Below are 21,788 nucleotides of genomic sequence, written 5' to 3' on the forward strand. Positions count from 1 at the left end.
AATAAAGTGTTCTGGAATTCCCATTCTTTGCAGTGTTATCCACAGTTTGTTATGATCCACATAGTGGAATGCCTTTGCATAGTCAAAAAAACACAGGTAAACATCCTTCTGTTATTCTCTGCTTTCAGCCAGGATCCATCTGATATCAGCAATGATATCCCTGGTTCCACGTCCTCTTCTGAAACCGGACTGCATTTCTGGCAGTTCCCTGTCGATATACTGCTGCAGCCGTTTTTGAATGATCTTCAGCAAAATTTTGCTTCCGTGTGATATTAATGATATTGTTCTATAATTTCCACATTTGGCTGGACCACCTTTCTTGGGAATAGGCATAAATATGGATTTCTTCCAGTGAGTTGGCCAGAAAGCTGTCTTCCATATTTCTTGGCATAGACGAGCGAGCACCTCCAGCACTGCATCTGTCTGTTGAAACATCTCAACTGATATTCCCTCAATTCCTGGATCCTTGTTTTTCACCAATGCCTTCAGAGCAGCTTGGACTTCTTTCTTCAGTACCATCGGTTCCTGATCATATGCCACTTCTTGAAATGGTTGAATATCGACTAATTCTTTTTGGTATAATGACTCTGTGTATTCCTTCCATCTTCTTTTGATGCTTCCTGCGTCATCTAATATTTTCCCCATGGAATCCTTCATTATTGCAACTCAAGGCTTGAATTTTTTCTTCAGCTCGTTCAGCTTGAGAAACGCCGAGTGTGTTCTTCCCTTTTGGTTTTCCATCTCCAGCTCTTTGCAAATGTCATTATGATACTTTGAGAGGCCCTTTGAAATCTTCTGTTCAGTTCTTTTACTTCATCGATTCTTCCTTTTGCTTTAGCTGCTTGACACTCAAGAGCAAGTTTCAGAGTCTCCTCTGACACCCATCTTGGTCTTTTCTTTCTTTTCTGTCTTTTCAGTGACCTCTTGCTTTCTTCATGGATGATGTCCTTGATGTCATTCCACAACTCGTCTGGTCTTTGGTCACTAGTGTTCAATGTGTCAAATCTATTCTTGAGATGGTCTCTAAATTCAGGTGGGATATACTCAAGGTCATATTTTGGCTCTCGTGGACTTGCTCTGGTTTTCTTCAGTTTCACCTTGAACTTGCATACGAGCAACTCATGGTCTGTTCCACAGTCGATCCCTGGCCTTGTTCTGACTGATGATATTGAGCTTTTCCATCGTCTCTTTCCACAGATGTAGTCGATTTGATTTCTGTGTGTTCCATCTGGCGAGGTCCATGTGTACAGTCACCGTTTATGTTGGTGAAAGAAGGTATTTGCAATGAAGAAATCGTTGGTCTTGCAAAATTCTATCATTCGATCTCCGGCGTTGTATCTATCACCAAGGCCATATTTTCCAACTACTGATCCTTCTTCTTTGTTTCCGACTTTTGCATTCCAATCGCCAGTAATTATCAATGCATCTTGATTGCATGTTCGATCAACTTCAGACTGCAGCAGCTGATAAAAATCTTCTATTTCTTCATCTTTGGCCCTAGTGGTTGGTGCATAAATTCGAATAATAGTCGTATTAACTGGTCTTCCTTGTAGGCGTATGGATATTATCCTATCACTGACAGTGTTGTACTTCAGGATAGATCTTGAAACGTTCTTTTTGACGATGAATGCAACACCATTCCTCTTTGAGTTGTCATTTCCAGCACAGTAGACTATATGATTGGCCTGTTCAAAATGGTCAATACCAGTCCATTTCAGCTCACTAATGCCTAGGATGTTGATGTTTATGCGTTCCATTTCATTTTTGATGATTTCCAATTTTCCTAGATTCATACTTCATACACTCCAGGTTCCGATTATTAGTGGGTGCTTGCAACTGTTTCTTGTCATTTTGAGTTGTGCCACATCAGCAAATGAAGGTCCCGAAAGCTTTACTCCATCCACGTCCTTTAGGTCGACTCTACTTTGAGGAGCTCTTCCCCAGTCCTCTTTTGAGTGCTTTCCAACCTGGGGGACTCATCTTACAGCACTATATCAGACAATGTTCCACTGCTATTCATAAGGTTTTCACTGGCTAATGCTTTTCAGAAGTAGACTGCTGGGTCCTTCTTCCTAGTCTGTCTTAGTCTGGAAGCTCAAGTGAAACCTGTCCTCCGTGGGTGACCCTGCTGGTATCTGAATACTGGTAGCATAGCTTCCAGCATCACAGCAACACACAGGACGACAAAAGAACAATGAGATACCACTCCAAATGTATTAGGAAGGCTATTAGTTAAATAAAAAAATGAAAATAAGAAGTGTTGGTGAGAATGTGGAGAAATTGAAATCTTCGTCCATTACAGGCTGAGATGTATAATGGCACAACCTCTATAGAAAAGTTTGGCAGTTCCTCAAAAAGTTAAACACAGAATTACCATACGATCCATCAATTTCACTCTGAGGTGTATGGCAAGATAACTGAATACAGGTACTCAAACAGATCTGTGTACATCATTCATTGCAGCATTATTCACAATAGCCAAAAAGCGGTAACAACTCAAGTGTTTGTCAACAGTTGAACAGGTATACAAAATGTGTTATATACTTTTAATAGTGTTTTATTATTACATAAATCAGGCAGTCGTTTGAACAGAATAAGGGGATACTGCGTGGTTTAAAGTCAGGAAATATGCACGTCAAGGTTGTATCCCTTCACCGTATTTATTCAATCTGTATGCTGAACAAATAACCCGAGAAGAAGAAGAATAGGGTATCAGAATTGGAGGAAGACTCATTAAACAAAAAAAACCAAACACAGTGCCATCGAGTTGATTCCGTCTCATAGTGACCCTATAGGACAGAGTAGAACTGTCCCAAAGAGTTTCCAAGGAGCGCCTGGCGGATCTGAACTGCCGATCCTTTGGTTAGCAGCCGTAGTACTTAACCACTATGCTACCAGGGTAACAACTGGCAATATGCAGATGACACAACCTTGCTTGCTGAAAGTGAAGAGAACTTGAAGCACTTACTGATGAAGATCAAAGACCACAGACTTCACTATGGATTACACCTCAACATAAAGAAAAGAAAAATCTTTACAACTGGACTAATAAGCAACATCATGATAAATGGAGAAAATACTGAAGTTTTCAAGGACTTCATTTTACATGGATCAACAATCCACACCCATGGAAGCAGCAGTCAAGAGATCAAAAGACACATTGCATGGGGCAAATCTCCTATAAAAGACCTCTTTCAAGTGTTGAAAAGCATGTCCATGATACGTTCTGTGAAATAAGACATTATGTAATGGTCATTGTGTGAGCACCATATTATATACAGGCAGTCCCCAGATTATGACCGAGTTCCTTTCTTAAGTCTATCTTTAAGTTGAATTTGCATGTAAGTTGGAACAGTTAAGTACAGTTTGTATCTAGTGTCAGTCAAATGTTTGTCTTAATATATAGTATATAGTGTACCTGTCTACGCATAAAAAAATTAAAGAAATACTTCCAGATACATTTAAACATCTTTAACATAATAATACAGCAATAATAATAATAATGTTTTGATGTATGCTCCTTGGAAATTCTGTAAGACAGTTCTACTCTGTCTGTCCTATAGGGTTACTATTAGTCGGAATCAACTCTATAGCAACAGTTTTTTGTTTTTGTTTTTTGCATGTCACAACGTAGCACCCGTTTGTTACTACGAACCATTGAGTGTACCTTGAATTTTTAATACAATAGGCTTTATGGGGGTTGATTCGTAACTACAGGTTGTACGTAAGTCAGATGTTCATAACCTGGGGACTGCCTGCATTTAGCAAAGCTATATGGGTTACTATAGCGTACCTTTGTTGACTAAACAGCCACCAGGAAGCTGTTATGTTCACTATGTCCAGTTATGTCCCCTGTGTTCCATTCTCTGATGGAGATTTCTGAACTCTCTTACAATCTTATGGGACCACAGATGTATACACGGTTGGATGTTGTGCAAATGGATGTTATACAATGCATAACTGTATCTGAATAGGCAAAAGAATAGAGACAAAAGTTTATTAGTGGTTACCAGGGGCTGGAGAGTGGAGGGTATAGGAGTTATTGCTGCAGGAGCACTGAGTTTCTGTTTGGGTAATATGAAACTTTTGGAAATGATGGCAAACTTTTTGTTATATATATTTTACAACAATAAAAAAAAAAAACTACTGGTATACAGCAAACAAAAGGTTGATATCCACTTAAAATTCAGTAAAAGAGAGAATACTTCAAAATAATGACCTTAGTGCAGAAAATGATTTTTGAATAATACACAAATAACACGAACTTTTAAGTTATGGAAATTTTTTTCTATTAAAAAAAAGTGAAAATACAAGATATAGACTGGCAGGAGATACTTGCAACACCATTTTATAGACAATTATTATCCAAAATATATAAAGAATTGCTACAAATCAATAAAAAATACAACTAACTCAGGAGAAAACAATGCAAAGAACATAATAAGGTATTTCACAGAACCAACAGTACAAAGAGGTTGTTAACATCTGAAAAGGGTACATAGTCCACTAAGAGCAGAAAAATTATCAAGAAATACAACAAATAGTATCATTCCGTGCTCATCAAATTGTCAGAAACAAACAAAAAAAAAAACACCCTAACAATTAAAGACTCCACCAATACTGATGGGATTGTAGCAACCTCTTTAGTTAGAGATGTGGCAGACACTGATGATTGCCTACTTTCCACTTCCCCCCTTCTTCCTTCCTAATAGCATATTTTGTTCAGGTATCTCCTTCCTCCTGGTGATAACATTTTTCAAGGGAAATTTGCCCTGTCTCCCAGTCAATCAACATAGTCTTGTTTAACCTTGCAAATAATTGATATAGACATTGGCATGTGATACAATTTTATCCAGTAAGATATGAAGGAAAGTCAGGTGGGGCAGGTGTCTAGGAAAAGTGTTCTTGCCCTTCAAAAGAGACACAAAGAAATACTATGCAATCATAAAGAGCAATGATAAATCTGTGAAACATTTCACAGCATGGATGAATCTGGAAGGCATTATGCTGAATGAAATAAGTCAATCACGAAAGGACAAATACTGCATGAGACCACTATTATAAAAACTCATGAAAAGATTTACATATAAGAAGAAACAATTTTTGATGGTTTCTTGGGAGGGGAGGGGAGAGGAAGAAAAACACTAAATGGAAAATACATAAGTGGTAACTTTGGTGAAGAGTAAGACAGTACACAGTACTGGGAAGCCAGCACAACTTGACCAAGGCAAAGTCATGTAAGCTTCATAGACACATCCATACACCCACAGGGATCAAGTTACTGAGCTGAGGCCTGGGTACCACGGTCTCGGGGGACATCTAGCTCAATTGGCATACCATAACTTATAAAGAAAATGTTCTACATCCTACTTTGGTGAGTAGCATCGGGGTCTTAAAAGTTTGTGAGCAGCCATCTAAGATTTGTCTACTGGTCCCACCCTGTCTAGAGCAAGGGAAAATGAAGAAAACCAAAGACACAAGGGAAAGGTTATGCCTAAGAACTAATGGAACACAACTGCCACAGCTTCCACCAGACTAAGTGCAGCACAACTAGATGGTCCCTGGCTACTACCACCAACTGCTCTGACAGGGATCACAATAGTGGGTTCCAGACAAGCTGAAGAAAGATGTAGAACAAAATTCAAACTCAAAAAAAAGACCAGACTTACTGGTCTGACAGAGACTGGAGAAACCCTGAGAGTATGGCCCCTAGACACCCTTTTAACTCAGTACTGAAGTCACTCCTGAGGTTCACTCTTCAGCCCAAAATTAGAAAGGACCATAAAACAAACAGTAATACATGTAGTTCAACCAAGTATACGAGGCTAAACGAGAACACCAGCCCAGGGGCAAGGAAGAGAAGGCAGGAGGGGACAGGAAAGTTGGACGAATGGAAATGAGGAACCCAAGGTGGAGAAGGGGAAAGTGTTGACATGTTGTGTTGACACGTTGTGGCAACCAAAGTCACAAAGCAATATGTGTACTAATTTTTTAATGAGAAACTAATTTGCTCTGGAAACATTCACCTAAAGCACAAGAAAAAAAAAAAAAAAGGAAGAAAGAAAAAGAGAGAGAGAGACAGAGATACATACGATGCCTCTGCCCATTGTTGTGTCTGTATGTGATTCCTTGTGATCACCAGGAGAGCAAGCCATGGAGCCGATGATTTAACGAAAGTTAGAGTAGCCCTACCTCTGGACTTCTTGTTAGGTGAGATAATAAATTTCTTTATATAAGCTGTTTAGAATTAAATTGTCTGTTATTTGCAGCTGAAGGCATCCTAAGAAACAGGAGAGAGGAATTTTTCAATGTCGAGTGTAGGTAAATTCCACATCTAAGACATAAGCCAGAGAAACTCACATTTGTGGTGTAGGAGCAAGATAAAACAATGCTCCTTGGAGTCTTATTCGTACAGAGGAAAAGCTGAATGCAATTTTGCTTTCAATTAATGAATAATTTATCATTAAGTGAGAATTGTTATTAATTATAACAGATGGGTAATTATTATGCTAATACATTTGTAGTCTCTTTGTCTATCACTCTTGGAATGAGGATGCCACCATCTTGGATTATGAGGTCAAAGCCACAGCTAGAAGCCTAGGTCAGTGACTGCATGGAGGTCCATACCAATCCTAGACTTGGACACAAGTGAGACATCAATTTCTATATTGCTTAAGGAACTCTTATTTTTGGTTTTCAGTGGCTCATATTAGCTCTTAATTCTAATTAAACAAATATGAAAACATAGATTGGAAATCATGCCACCAAAGTCATGACAGTGGATTCTCCTAGGGAAAGAAAGAGGCAAATGAACAAAAGCAAAAACTAAGGATATTTCAAATTTACTTTTTAATTATATCCTTTTTTAATTAAGGATCTGAGAAAAAAATAATGTTAAACTTTGTTAACTCTGGGTGTTGCTTATGCTATTGTTGTTGTATTATTCTCTGTATTTCTGTGCCTAACCTCTCAAAAAAATGGAGGACACAACCACAAGTTTACAAAAAAAAAAAAAAAGAAGAAATGCAGAAAAAGAAAATGTACCTCTCACAAAAAAGATAATGTATCATTTGTATATATACAAATGAAAAAAAACACTAAGTACAATTTATTTTATGTTAAATTGAAAATTAAACATTACCCAGTGTTGTTGAAGATACAGGGATTGGGAGGTTATATCCTTTCTGGAGAGGAATCTGGTAACTCCAGGAAATTCATTAAAAGATTACCAGCCCTATGAACCATCAATTTTACCTCAAAGATGTTATTGCAATAAGTAAATTTGAATGAGCACAAAGATTTAGCTAGAAGCATGTGCATCATAATTTTGCCTATAATTTTGAAAAACTGAAACCCAGATAAATACCTAGCATAAGAGGCTGGTTAGTTTGATGACTGTCCATGCAAACAATGGCATTCTAAGCTACCATTAAAACTGATGATATCCAAGCATATTTGATGATGGAGGAAAAAGTTCACAATTTTCTTAAGTGAAAACAAGTTATAAAACAATAAATGCAGTAGTTTCCTAATTTGTAAGAAAAAAATATTGTATACTTCCATATAGATGTAAGTTGAAAAAATCTGAAATGTCATATTGTTGACTTTGGAGTGTGGGAATTCAGACGATTTTTATTTTCTTCATCTTATGATCATTGTTTTCTAACTTTCTACAATGGACATGAATTCTTAGGCAATAATGTCATTTAATGACTATGGGTAAACTACAAAGGGAGTCCAGAGTCGATTATGATAAGTTTGATGGAAACAGACCTGAAACAGACAGTAGTGGTCAGTTTATTTCTAATAATGAAGAATATAAAAGTGGTTCCTGATAGCATAATTAGTCTTCTAAATCATTCAATCTCTTCTCTTAAATAATATCCATTCATTTTTTAATAAATTTGTAAGTATTCCTATAAAAATGGCATGGTGGAGGTGTTTGGTCTCCTCTAACTTTGTAAGGCAGAAGAAGAGTCAAGATCAACCAAGGAAGCCTGTTTCCAATTCTACCACCAACCGTCCCTCCCATGGCACTCTCTACTTCTCTGCTGTATCCGATAATTGACTGCAACAGCCACACAGAACTCACAGACTATAGTCACAATTATGGGATTTATTAGGGAAGTATCAGGTTACAATTCAGGTTCAAGAATGCTCAGGATACAGTTCTTCCATCAGGACAGCCTCTTTTCAGCTGTGCTACAGGAAGGCCTCTCTCTGGCCCTTAGCCTCTTGGGCCTCTTGCACTGGCCCTGCCTCTGCCCTGCTCAGCCAAGTATTACAAAGCTCTTTTAGCTCTGCAGACAAATGCCTGGAGGCACCGCACTACTAATCTAGTGCTGTTATAAAGGAAGTACTACAAGTGGATGACTAGTAGTAGTAGTCTAGAAGTCCAAATTCAGGGCATCGGCTCCAGAGGAAGGCTTTCTCTGTCACCTCTGGAGGAAGGTCCTTGTCATCAATCTTCCCCTGGACTCGGAGCTTCTTAGGCGCAGGAACCCTGTATCCAAAGGACATGCTCTGCTCCTGGTGCTGCTTTCTCGGTGCTGTGAGGTCCCTATGTCTCTCTGCTGGCTTCTCTCTTTTATATCTCAACAGAGATTGGCTTAAGATACTATCTAATCTTGTAGATCTCATCAATATAACTGCCAATCTATCTCATTAACATCATAGTGATAGGATTTACAACACATAGGGAAATCACATCAGATGACAAAATGGTAGATAATCATACAATACTGGGAATCATAACCCAGGCAAGTTGACAGATATTTCTGGGGGGCACAATTTAATCCATGACAACCAGGAAGCCCACTCTGCAGTCTCCCGCAGTTCTCCTGGTTCTACTGCCTCTGCTGCTCCATTTCTTTACCGCTGCTTTTCATTGTCTCTTGCCAGTGTTACTGCTCTTTCTCTGTCTCCTGGGTCTAGAAGGTTCTCAGTGCAAGGATCCCAGGCCCAAACGACATGCTCCACGCCTTGCTCTTCTTCTTGGTGGTAGTCAAATCCCCCCTTTCCACCTCTGGGATGGCTCATTTGAACTGTAGCAAGGTGGCAAAACTGACCAATCCCCTCATTAGGGTTCCATACATCTTATTTGCATGGTCTTACCCCCACAAGGGTGTCATGCACTTAATTTGTATTATTAGTAAGCTGTTCAATCCCTTTGGTGAGCCACAAGCACCTTATTTGCATAGACCACCCCATCATTTGGTGGGAGTTATAAGACCATGTTGAGAAAGACCATCACGCCACCATCCCATATTAGTGATATGGAGAGGAAAAAATACAGTTGGGGCATATGCCACCAAAAATCAACCTTTGAGACTAATAAGACAATCAGTGGTTTTTCTTAGCTGATGCCTGAAGGAATTTATCTGTTTTTTTATTAATGGATATTTTTCATAAAGGACAAGTCAAAAGAAGGAATCAGGTTAAGAAGGGCCAAGTGCAAATAGAAATGCATATTAGGATTCTGGCACATTATTTGGTAGATCACACATCCTGAACTGGTATAAAACCAAAAAAAATCAAACCCACCGCCATCAAGTCAATTCTGATTCATGGCAACCCTACAGAGTAGAACTACCCTGTAGGGTTTTCAAGGGTATAAGGAGCCCTGGTGATGTAGTGGTTAAGAGCTTGACTGCTAGCCAAAAGGTCAGTACTTCAAATCCACCAGCAATTCCTGGGAAACCCTATGGGGCAGTTCTACTCTGTCCTATAGGGCTGCTATGAGTCAGAATTGACTCAACGGCACCTAAAAACAACATCCTTTATGGAAGCAGACTGCCACATCTTTCTCCCATGAAGTGGCTGATGGGTTCGAACTGCTGACTTTTTGGTTAGCAGCCGAGTGCTTTAACCACTGTGATACCATGTTTCCTGGATGTAACTTCTTAATATTTTCTATCATGCAATTTCTGGTACAAATTACAATTGAACCCTTTATGTCACAACATTTTTATTTCATTTCTAAGACCTGTACATTTGTCCTGATTTGGTATTTTAGTTGACTCCTTTGCCTCCACCGACATTGCAGTGTTAGGTGAGATATTAATCTGGATACAAACCAGAGCCTCTGAAAGCTGCCCCATATTCCTAACGGACATGCAGGTGATTTGACGGTGACATGCGGCCTCACACGCACATCCTCCTTTTATGGCCATGGCTTAATTAGGCCATTCTGGCTCTCTTGGTAATTGTCAGCTTTCACTCTCCTAAAGCACTTGGCTTCCTTGTCATATAGAAGGGACTCTTTTTTGTCAAGGGATTACATTTCCAGATGCAGAACAGATACGTGGGAATCCTAGGAACTCTCCTGTAAATGGACAACTATAGGCTTTTGGAAAGCCTCATCTTGCCTGGAAGAGCCTAAGAAAGAATTAGCCAAGAGTCAGGTCATATCCCTAATACCCTGAACTCGTAACTCATCTCCATATCTGTGTAGCCTTACCCTTCCCTTGCATTGAGATTTTACTGTTTTAGTCTACCAGTCTTTTCATACTATCATCATGATTAGAATACTAGTATCATTACACAGATGCTATGATTTTCCCCAGATCTATGAATTTCTCTCTTGTGCCTCATTTGCCTCTATAATTCAGCAATCTTCTCTAATCTTCCCCTAGAATTCACTATAAGGATGAATGAGGTTCCTAGATAGCTTTGTGAATGTTCCAAGGGAATGTCCTGTCTTCCTTGCTTGCACTTATCACCATGGTAAATGGTAAAGAGTCTGGAATCTACCTAATGGGTTTCTTTTCCCTTCAATTTAACATGCTGTTGCTAGCACAGCAGTTCTGATCCTCTCCTTAACGTCTCTGTAAAAATTTACCCTCCTTGGCTGCTATCAGTCTGGTTACAGATCTAGTTTTGTAGCTGAACGTGCGCTGGTCAAATTGTTGCTGACCTTTTCTCACTGACAGACTAAGAACAGATTTCTTTGTATTTTCTTGGGGATTGTTCAGGAGTTTATATCCAGCTGTTATGTGATGTTTGGGCCATCTATAATCTACTTGTGAGTGGATAAGAACAGCTTTGGAAGGTTGGCTATAAAGTCTTTGGGGAGCAGAAAATGAGTGAAAACGACCAGACATATGGAGCATACTCTACCACTGAACACACATTTGTTGGAAAAGTGACCAAGGGAAAACACAGGGCAAACTAGACATCAAATCTGAGGGCCTTTCTTAGAATGCCTGTTCTACCTTGTGTTTTTTCACCACTTTCATTATGAGTATCCACTGAGCGCTCTCAAAACAAGAGATTACATAGATGAACAGCACCTCCACTTATTCCATCTAACCAATTCAGAGATGCAAGTGGAAGCAAAATCAACCTAAACAAAACAAAGAGATGCTAGTGAGTTGAATAAAGTACATTAAAAAAAACTGTAACTGTTCTAAACCCGCATAGCATCTAGTTCTCTTAGAACTATGCGTCTCCTACAAAAGACGTCTGTTACCCTTATAGAAAACCACCCTTGGAAAAAAAATGGTCAAGAAGACGGGATGTAAATACATTTGAAAATTTCTTTTAAATTTGTATAATTACTTAATGCTTATAATAATTTATTTCTGCTTCCCATAAGAAAGCTACTTCTACTTTTTAATCAGAAATATATTTCTAACTTCTGCTAGAGAGCTCTATACTGAAAACTCACGTGACACACGTAATTTTCTCTAACTTCTTCCAAATATAAGATAGAATAATTTGCTTGTAAGGGACAGATAATAACAACAATGACAAGAACAATAAAAATAATTATAGTGGTGATTTTATTTAATTATAGTGAATAAAATACGAATAAAACTGTTTACCAATATTTTACTGCCCTTATAATTCTAGATACAGCAAAAGTCAAGCACATATTTTAAAGACACAAACCCCACTTTCAAAAAAGCATAATTACTTAAAAATCACTGTCAATCCTAAGGGTTTTGAGCATAAAATCTCTGTCATTGATATTTTACTTGCCCTTCCCTCCTCTTTAGTCCGTCAACAAGCTTTGTTCTTTGTCAATAAGGTATGGTCTGATAAGCTTATTTCTGACTTGCCTCAGGGATGAAGCAGAAGACAGAATTACATGTGGGTACTTCAGAGTGACAAGTCTTTTCCCTGGACCACTGAAGAAAACAAAGAGGAACTGCAAAGAGAAGCCACTCAAATAGTTTCATGTTGTTTCTATGTAAACATTAGAATCAAATAACTACCAAAAAGCTTCTCAGCTTTCTCTCAATAGAAAACTATTAACTTTTAAAAGTGACATTTTTTCCTTTACTTTTCAATTCTACTTTCATAATTTATAGCAACTTATCAGCAAAAATAAAATCTCATTAAAGTATAAACACATGTTGGCAATAAGTATACACTTTTAATAAAACTTGTCAAATCTAGATCTTAATTTTTACACACACATATGAAACCTAGTAAAGCATTTGTGAATTTGTAGCCCCGATACATATTAAATGTCAGACAAAAAGAATTAAAAACTTCACTAATGAAAGAATTAGAAAATAGTTTTACATTTTCTCAAACCTAAGGTTAATCACTTAGAGGAAGAAGGAAGTAAAGGACAGGAAAATACAGACATAGTCTAATCAATATATAACAAATTTGTCATGAATCATGCTCAGAAAATTTAAGTAGATTGACATTTACGTTTACATTTCCCACGGCTCTTCTGTCAGTTTGTCCTCGTGTGGTGGCTTGACTGTTGTGACACTGGAAGTTATGCCACCAGTATTTCAAATACCAGCAGGGTCACCCATGGTAGACAGGTTTCAGTGGAGCTTCTAGACTAAGACAGGCTAGGAAAAAAGACCTGGCGATCTTCTTCTTAAAATAATGGCCAGTGAAAACCTTATGGATAGCAGCAGAACATTGTCTGATACAGTGCTGGAAGATAAGCCCCTCAGGTTGGAAGGCACTCAAAATACAACTGGCGAAGGGTTATTTGTCAGAGTCAACCTTAATGATGTGCATGGAGCAAAGCTTTCAGGAACTTCATTTGCTGACGTGGCACGAATCAAAATGAGAAGAAACAGTTGAAAACATTCATTGATAATCAGAACATTGATTCATAAGAAGTATGAATCGAGGAAAATTGGAAGTCATCAAAATGAAATGGAATGCATAAAGACAGATATCCTAGGCATTAGTGAGCTGAAATGGACTAGTACTGGCCGTTTTGAATTAGACAGTCGTATGGTCTACTATGCTGGGAATGACAAATTGAAAAGGAATGGTGCCGTATTCATTGTCAAAAAGAACATTTCAAAATCTATCCTGAAAAGCAATGCTGTCAGTGAAAGGGTCATATGCCTGCAAAGAAGACCAGTTGATATAACTATTATTCATATTTGCGCACCAAACACTAATGCCAAAGATGAAGAAATGAAAGATTTTTACCAAATTCTGCAGTCTGAAATTGATCAACCACATAATCAATGCATCGATAATTACTGGTGATTGGAATGCAAAAATTGAAAACAAAGAAGAAGGATCTGTAGTTGGAAAATACAGCCTTGGTGACAGAAATGATACCAGAGATCACATGATAGAATTTTGCAAGACCAGTGACTTCTTCACTGTAAATACCTTTCTTCAACAACATAAACAGCAACTATACATGTGAGCCTTGCTGGATGGGATGCACAGGAATCAAATTAACTATACCTGTGGAAAGAGATGATGGAAAAGATCAATATTATCAGTCAGAAAAAGGGCAGGGGCCAACTGCAGAACAGACAACTAATTGCTAATACGCAAGTTCAAGCTGAAGCTGAAGAAAAATAAAGCAAGCTCATGAGCGCCAAAGAACAACCTTGAATATATCAATTCTCAAGATTGATTTGACACATTGAAAACTAGTGACTGAAGACTAGTTGAGTTGAGAGATGACATCAAGGACATCAGACATGAAGAAAGCAAAAAGTCACTAAAAAGACAGGAAAAAAAGAAAAGACAAAATGGATGTCAGAAGATAGTCTGAAACTTGCCCTTGAACATAGAGAATCTACAGTATGGATGGAAGAAATGATGAAGTAAAAAGCTGAACAGAAGATTTCAAAGGGCAGCTCAAAAAGACAAAGTAAAGTATTACAACCAAATGTGCAAAGACATGAAGCTACAAAACCAAATGGGATGAATGTACTCAGTATATTTCAAACTGAAAGAACTGGAGAAAAAATTCAAGCCTCGATTTGCAATATGAAAGGATTCTATGGGCAAAAAATTGAATGATGCAGGAATCATCAAAAGAAGGTGGGAGGAATACACAGAGCCACTGTACCAAAAAGAACCGGTCAATGTTCAACCATTTTAGGAGGCAGCATATGATCAAGAATCGATGGTACTGAAGGAAGAAGTGCAAGCTGCACTGGAGGCACCGTCGAAAAACAAGGCTCCTGGGATAACAGAATACCAATTGAGATGTTTCAACAAATGGATGCAATGCTGGAAGCCCTCACTATTCTGTGCAAACCAACTGGAAGAGGTCCATATTGATGCCCATTCCAGAGAAAGGTGATCCAACAGAATGCGGAGATTATCGAACAATATCATTAATATCACACACAAGTTTAATTTTGCTGAAGAAATTTAAAAAACAGTTCAGCAGTACATCAACAGGTAACTGCCAGAAATTTAAGCTGGATTTAGAAGAGGACATGGGATGAGGGATATCATTGTCAATGTCAGTTGGATCTTCGCTGAAAGCAGAGAATACCAGACAGGTGTTTACCTGTGTTTTATTGACTATGCAAAGGCATTCGACTGTGTGGATCACAGCAAATTATGGATAACTTTGCAAAGAATGGGAATTCCAAATGGAGAAAAGTTGCCAAGGATTTCATTTTACTTGGATCCACAATTAACACCCACAGAAGCAGCAGTCGCAAAATCAAAGGATGTATTACATTGGGCAAATCTGTTGCAAAAGGCCTGTTTAAAGTGGTAAAAAGCAAAGACGTCACTTTGAGGACTATAGTCTCCTGACACATGCCATGGTATTTTCAATTGCTTTATATGCAAAAAAAAAAAAAAAAAACTTATATGCATGTGAAACCAGGACAATGAATAAGGAAGATGGAAGAAGAATTGATGCCTTTGAATCATGGTGTTGGCAAAGAATATTGAATATACCATGGACTGCCAGAAGAATGAACAAACCTGTCTTGGAAGAAGTACAGACAGAATGCTCCTTAGAAGTGAGGATGGAGAGACTTCGTCTTACTTACTTTGGACATATTATCAGGCGGGATCAATCCCTGGAGAAGAACATCATGCTTGGTAAAGTAGAGGGTCACTGAAAAAGAGGAAGACCTTCCACAAGATGGACTGACACAGTGGCTGCAACAAGGATCTCAAAGACAGCAACAATTCTGAGGATGGCATGGGACTGGGAAGTGTGTCGTTCTGTTGTACACAGGGTCGCTATAAGTTGGATCCGACTTAGTGACACCTAACAACAACAACAAGGAAATTTTCTGATGGTAAACATGACTTCATTTTTAACTTATTTTTATTTGGCATAGACGGCACTGTAAAACATTTACTCAGTCCAAATCTAATCAATTGATAATATTTCATCCTTTGAGAATCTTGTGAATAATCAACTCATATGAGTTTCAGGGGAAAAGAATTGTGGTAAATTTGCTTCCCTTCGACCAGGACACTGACAGGCAGTTTCCAGAGTCATTTATGAAAAGGTATAATAGAAATCAGTGTTTGATTAGACTTTAAACATGTTTCTTTCAACAATAAACACCTTTAAGTACCTAAGTAATTAGAACTACAGGGAAATAGCAATCCCTAAAAGAGATAATTTCAAACACAAGGAGAAATATAGAGTCAGATTCCGGGCCTGGGGGCGGGGGTGAGGGGGGGAATCTGACAATTTCAGGAAGTCTTCTTCTTGAAAAGTCTATCTGTATACCTAAAATTAGCACCAACACCCTGGGAACAGTGAAACAATAAAATGGATTGTAAGAGACGACAATTTCTGCAGGGATCAAGGGCAGTAGCTAGGTACATAAAGACAATCACATGGCTTCAGGCAATCCACATGTATTATATCTAGTAAATACATGCCTCAATAATCAGACAAATATTGATCTGCTCTTATTAACTGGTAGCCATTCTTCCAAAGCTATGTTTTATAGTAACCATTGCCAAGGGTAAGGACTTTGTCCTTTGATTTGTAATTAAGCCTCAGAACAAGCTTTAGATACTGATATCTCAAGGTCTGAGTATCCAGGACAGTAAGCAGGAGCATTTCTTAAATTGTTTCACTCCTGAAGATAAAGTGTTAAAACACACAGCTCAATCTAACTGTAGTGCTTTGTTTCTTTTGAACTGATCCTGGCCCCACTTGTCACTATGAAGATAAAAAGCAACTGTCCACAGGTTTTAGCTGTCTTGCTATGTGTTTTCTCAGATTTAGTAACAAAAATCTACAGACCCCAGTTAATTTTAGCCCATAACAACTAAACAAGGTGGATCGCATAGCCTCGTTTCAACAAATGAGGGAACTGAAGCTCAAAGAGATAGAGTTCTTTTTGCAGGGCCACACAGCAAGCATCAGAGGAAAGATTCATTCTGCTTATTCCACGTCTTTGCTTTTTACAAGGTCCATTTTAAAAGTCTCTGTCTCACTCTCTCTTTTTTTTTCCCCCATCTTAAAACAAAGGGAAACCCTGGTGGCGCAGTGGTTAAGTGCTACGGCTACTAACCAAAGGGTCGGCAGTTTGAATCTGCCAGGCGCTCCTTGGAAACTCTATGGGGCAGCTCTACTCTGTCCTATAGGGTCGCTATGTGTTGGAATTGACTCGACAGCACTGGGTTTGGTTTTTGGTTTTAGAACAAAGAGGGACAGATGACAAGATATTCAGGGGTGGAGACTGGTTGAAAAAAGGCTGCATTAGCTGGAGTGGCACAGTGCACCGTCTGCACCACCATACAGCGAGGCCCTGCAGAGGGAACAGAGTAGGTCAGCAGGCTTCCTGTTCAGCACTAGCCAGCTGCCTCACCCCCATCACTTCCGGCTGGACACGGACCTGTTCTGAACCATGATTCCTCCTTTCTTTCCTGGGAAGCTATGCAGGTGCTGTTTCTCAGTTTTCTTTTTTTTCTAATCACCTTTCTTCTAATTCCTGAGGTCTAACTTGGGTTGGGGAAAAGGAGGGTGGGCCAGAGGGTAGGTGGGCAGGCAGGCAGGCAGGGAAATAACCACTCTGATTCTGCTTTGATTTCGGTTTCAAGGCCTGTAATGACAGCTCCCATTCCACTGCAGTCTGTTTTGAAAATACACTTAAAAGAGATGTATGATTGTTTTTAGGTATATTTTAAGTGTTGACTAATAAAAGGCAAATGTCAGGACAGAAGAAGAGTTGAACAGCCTTTTTAAAACCTTTTAGTATTCTAATGCATCTGTGACCTGCTAAAATCTAATTATTTCTCCAATACCCTTTGGAATTGTTCAGAAAGATGTGATACAGCTCCTAACTGGTGCATTAGGCATCTGGCCTGACTTCACAGGATCACAGAGAGCTGAATGTGCATTCTCTGTATATTTTATTAACATCCCATTGGCTCATGTTAAGATGTAGTACCGATGTGCCCGGACATGCATCAGTACCTGTTGACAGGAAAAAAAAAAAAAAAACTGGGCTAGACTTGAGAGGGTCTGCAAATAGAAAATCTTTCAAACATGCTTTGGCAATTTATATAGAAACTCTGGCTTAAAAGGAAAACAAAGAGAGAAATGAAAATAGCAGCTTCAAGTTTAAAAATTTATAAAACGTGCCTAAATTTTATTATCCCAAATTCTCTGAAAATGAGCTAACAGCACCCAATTTTCCTTTGAGGCATCCTTCCTCCTCCATTCTCAACCATGTATGTGAGTGAGGTTGGCCCTACCCATAGCTCCTATCCACAGCTCCTACAGTAGGACATAAGCTCTCCAGCATATCCCATCTCCCTATAATAGTTCATAAATGAGCACATCTTCGAGTTTAAACAAATGAGAAAGAGTGTATCCCAGGGCTTGTGCAGAAGCTCCTGGAGGAGACCTCTCTTCCCTTGAACACTGTGGTTTGAGGGTGTGAGGCGTGGAACTGCTACTGCCCAAGGGGAAATCCTGGAGCTGCCAAGGGTTGAGTACATAGCATGAGGAGGCTGCCAGCACTGAGAAAGGCAGAACAAAGAGTCAGAGAGAAACTTTTTTCTTGTTGAAATGTTTTAAGCCACTGGATCAAGCTTCACCTGAAGCCATACCACACATTTGTATTTTTCAGTTACATGAGTCAATAAATTCCATTTCTTATTTAGGCAGTAAGGCTTGGGCTTTCAATGACTTGCAACCAAAAAATTCTTAATGGATAATATCCCAAGACATTTAATATACCAGATAAACCAAAAAAAAAAAACAAACCCAGTGCCGTCGACTCGATTCCGACTCATAGCGACCCTATAGGACAGAGTAGAACTGCCCCATAGAGTTTTCAAGGAGTACCTGGTGGATTCAAACTTTGGTAAGCAGCCGTAGCACCTAACCACTACGCCCCCAGGGTTTCCATATACCAGATAGGCTGAGATTTTTGTTTGTTTGTTTGTTTGTTTTATTTTATTTTTTCATACAACTTTAAAGACATTATTCACATGAAGAATGGTGAGGGGAAGAAAAATCATCAAAAATGTGTCCTTCTAAAACTTAAAAGAACTTTAATACATTCTAGGATTAAACCTCAGAACATTGCACTTGGAGTTGGTTTGGGGATCGTCTCGTCCTACTAGTTTCTTTTAAAAAGCATTCAATGAATTTGTGTACAATAAATGAATGAATATATGCATGAATGTGTGATTAAGATAGTTTAAATCTAGACATGTTAGAAGTCCTGGATTAAATTATTCTGTGCAATAATTATGTATTATAGTCACTCTCTGCTGCAAGATGGTTATACTAAGAAAGCACTGGGTTTTTTGTTTGTTTGTTTTTGCCTTGTTTGGACACACACGTAAATGGCAGAGTCTGGGAAACCCCTGTTGTCCACCACAGAACATCTCATATCCTCTGATCAAAACAGAAAAAATACAAGTTTAGACAGTCTTAGAGTCTTAAAAATGGAATATGGTGTTGCAGTTAATTCTCAAGTAAGTTGATTGCAATCTGAAATGCATTTTCTCATGTACAATGTTAGATTCACAGGCTAACCCACAAAACAAAACACAACACAGAAGTACATCAAATCCCTTTTTAACCCAGTATGTCTACTAGAACTCAATAAATTCCAACTCCTGGGAACATGAGGTCATGATACGCATGAGAACAACAGAAAAAAAAAAAATTTAAAAAGAACACAAAAATCTTTACCCTTTATACTCCCCTCCCCCATCATTTCTTAGCCATGGAGCACTACTTCAAATGGAAATTTTGATAAGTGACAAAAGTTTGTCATTGGCTCTCTGCCACCTGTCTGTGCACTCTTCCTCCACATCTTAATGCCCTTTATTTCTAGGTCCTCAATGTCACCATCTTAATCTTGGCAGCTACCATTCATGGGGCACTTCCTATGAGTCAGATACTGAGTGAGTTACTAACCTCAGGGATATGAAGTTGTTTGTCTATAGTCATGTGGTAAAGGCAAGATGGAGCTCAGGTCTGCCTGACTCTGAAGCCCACACTCTTGAACTTTAGATGACATTGGTTCCCAATTCTGAGCAGAGTCCTCCCTGCTGTGAGAATCTAGCCCTTCCCTTCATGTTGAAACCACCTACCTCCTTTTCCCTCCAACCAGAACAACCATTCCTTTATAGCAGCTAATCTCCCTTAGGTAACAAAAGAGGAAAGCAGTCTGAAGTAATTCATGGTAATTCTTAACCTTTCCAGAGGTGGCTGTGTTTTCAAAAGGGGCACATATTATTATAAATTCCCCTCCAACTGGCAGAATTTCAGGCAGCTAATAAGAGCAGGAAGTGAAAAAAATGGAGACAGAAAAGAGTATAATTTGTGGACAGGGTGGGAGGACGGGGGGGTTCTCTTAGGAGTTTGCCTTCAAGGTTAGTACCTCTAGTATAGACCACATTTTCCGCAATTTCTTACCTTCTTCTAAATTTTAATCTTCAGCTTAAAAGGAAAAAAAAAAAAGCAAGGAAGCAACAACACATAATTAGCATTCAATAAATTTCTGCTGCCTTTATTTGCCTTGTGATGAAACCAAAGCCCAGAGCAGGTAATATGAAGTTACGTAACGAACAGCAGCCTGGGAAATGGAAACCTCAAAACTTCTAACTCCCAAGCCAGTACATTTTTTTTTAGGTGCCTAAGACCAAAATTACCCATTTATCTTTCAGTTTGAGGCCTGCCTGAATGGAGACAAAAACTGATTAAATATGGATATAAATCCACAGGAATGTAGCCAGGCAAAATTTCCTTTTCAAATATAACCAACTCCCATCTGAAAATGGCTTCTAGAATCATTTCATAAAATAGTTTAATCCATGTGTTTGTTTTGCAGTAACAGAAAAGAATCCATGCTTTCCTGAGAGATTATTTGTTATCCCCACCTTCCTTCTCTCCATAAAATTTAGCAGTTGCATCTCAGCTTAACTTGTGCTACCGAACATTTCTAAGAAACTGGCTTTTCAATAGACATTCAAATTCTCAAACTCCTGAATTTAATGGGTCTGTCCTTTGAGGGCTGAAAAGTGCAACCGTAGAACAATAGGGGTCAATACACCTCTTATCAAGGGTTCACCTTTTACTTTGATATAGCCCATTCTTGGGGAGGAGCTCAGAAGGTCAAACTGTTATCAAAAAAGCATATAAACAAACTAAATGAAGTTAATGAGGAGGCCATAATCAAATACTGCTGGGAAAGACAATTAGCTGGCCTCCTTCAGGAACAAACATTGAGAGAAACTTTAAAATAGGCCAAAGGGGAAAGTTTTGAACCTCTAATAATTAAACGAGCTTAAGGAAATTGTCCTCCAGGTAAATATTAAAGCAAAATATTTTCTCTGGTTCTTTCCAGCAACATTTCCTTAGTAGAAAATATAAGGGTCCAAAGAAATTGTTGACCAAATAGCTGAAACCACAGTCTATGAAAAACATAATTGAAAATAAAAGCCCACAATTCTGTTAAATTAGACACAGCAATTTATAATCTTCATGTCTCACAATTGTCCTGAGTTTATTAATATACCTAAATTAAAATAATTTTAATCTAAGCGAAACCACTCCTGAAAAGATTCTCTTCTTAGGATATTTTTATCTTAACCCGGGTTGAGAGCAGCCACAACATATCAAAAAGAGAAATATTCTATTGAAGTTGCCAAGGATTTCACTTTACCTGGATTCATAACCAATGCCCTTGGAAGCAGCAGTCAAGAAATCACTCGGTGCATTACATTGGGCAAATCTGCTGCAAAAGACCTCTTTAAAGTGGTAAAAAGCAAAGATGTCACTTTCAGGACTGGGTGCACCTAACTCATTCCATGGTGTTTTCAATCGCCTCATAAGTATGTGAAAGCTGGGCAATGAATAAGGAAGGCCAAAGAAGAATTGATGTATTTGAATTGTGGCGTTGGTGAAGAATATTGAATATACCATGGACTGCCAGAAGAACAAACAAATCTGTCTCGGAAGAAGTACAGCCAGAATGCTTGTTAGAAGCAAAGTTGGCGAGAATTCATCTCACATACTGACCAGGAAGAACCAGTCCCTGGAGAACACTATGCTTGGTAAAGTACACAGTCAGTGAAAAAGAGGAAGACCCTCAATG

The 21,788-nt window shown here is 38.6% G+C and overlaps 1 protein-coding gene across 2 annotated transcripts in view; it reads right to left on the bottom strand.

Moving 5' to 3' along the window:
- LOC135228593 (ADP-ribose glycohydrolase MACROD2-like) overlaps window positions 1-21,788 on the bottom strand; it is a 768,396-nt gene that overhangs the window by 356,065 nt on the left and 390,543 nt on the right. The gene's annotated exons all lie outside the window — the stretch shown is intronic.

The sequence above is a fragment of the Loxodonta africana genome, chromosome 24, assembly GCF_030014295.1.
Source record: "Loxodonta africana isolate mLoxAfr1 chromosome 24, mLoxAfr1.hap2, whole genome shotgun sequence".
NCBI lineage: Eukaryota > Metazoa > Chordata > Mammalia > Proboscidea > Elephantidae > Loxodonta > Loxodonta africana.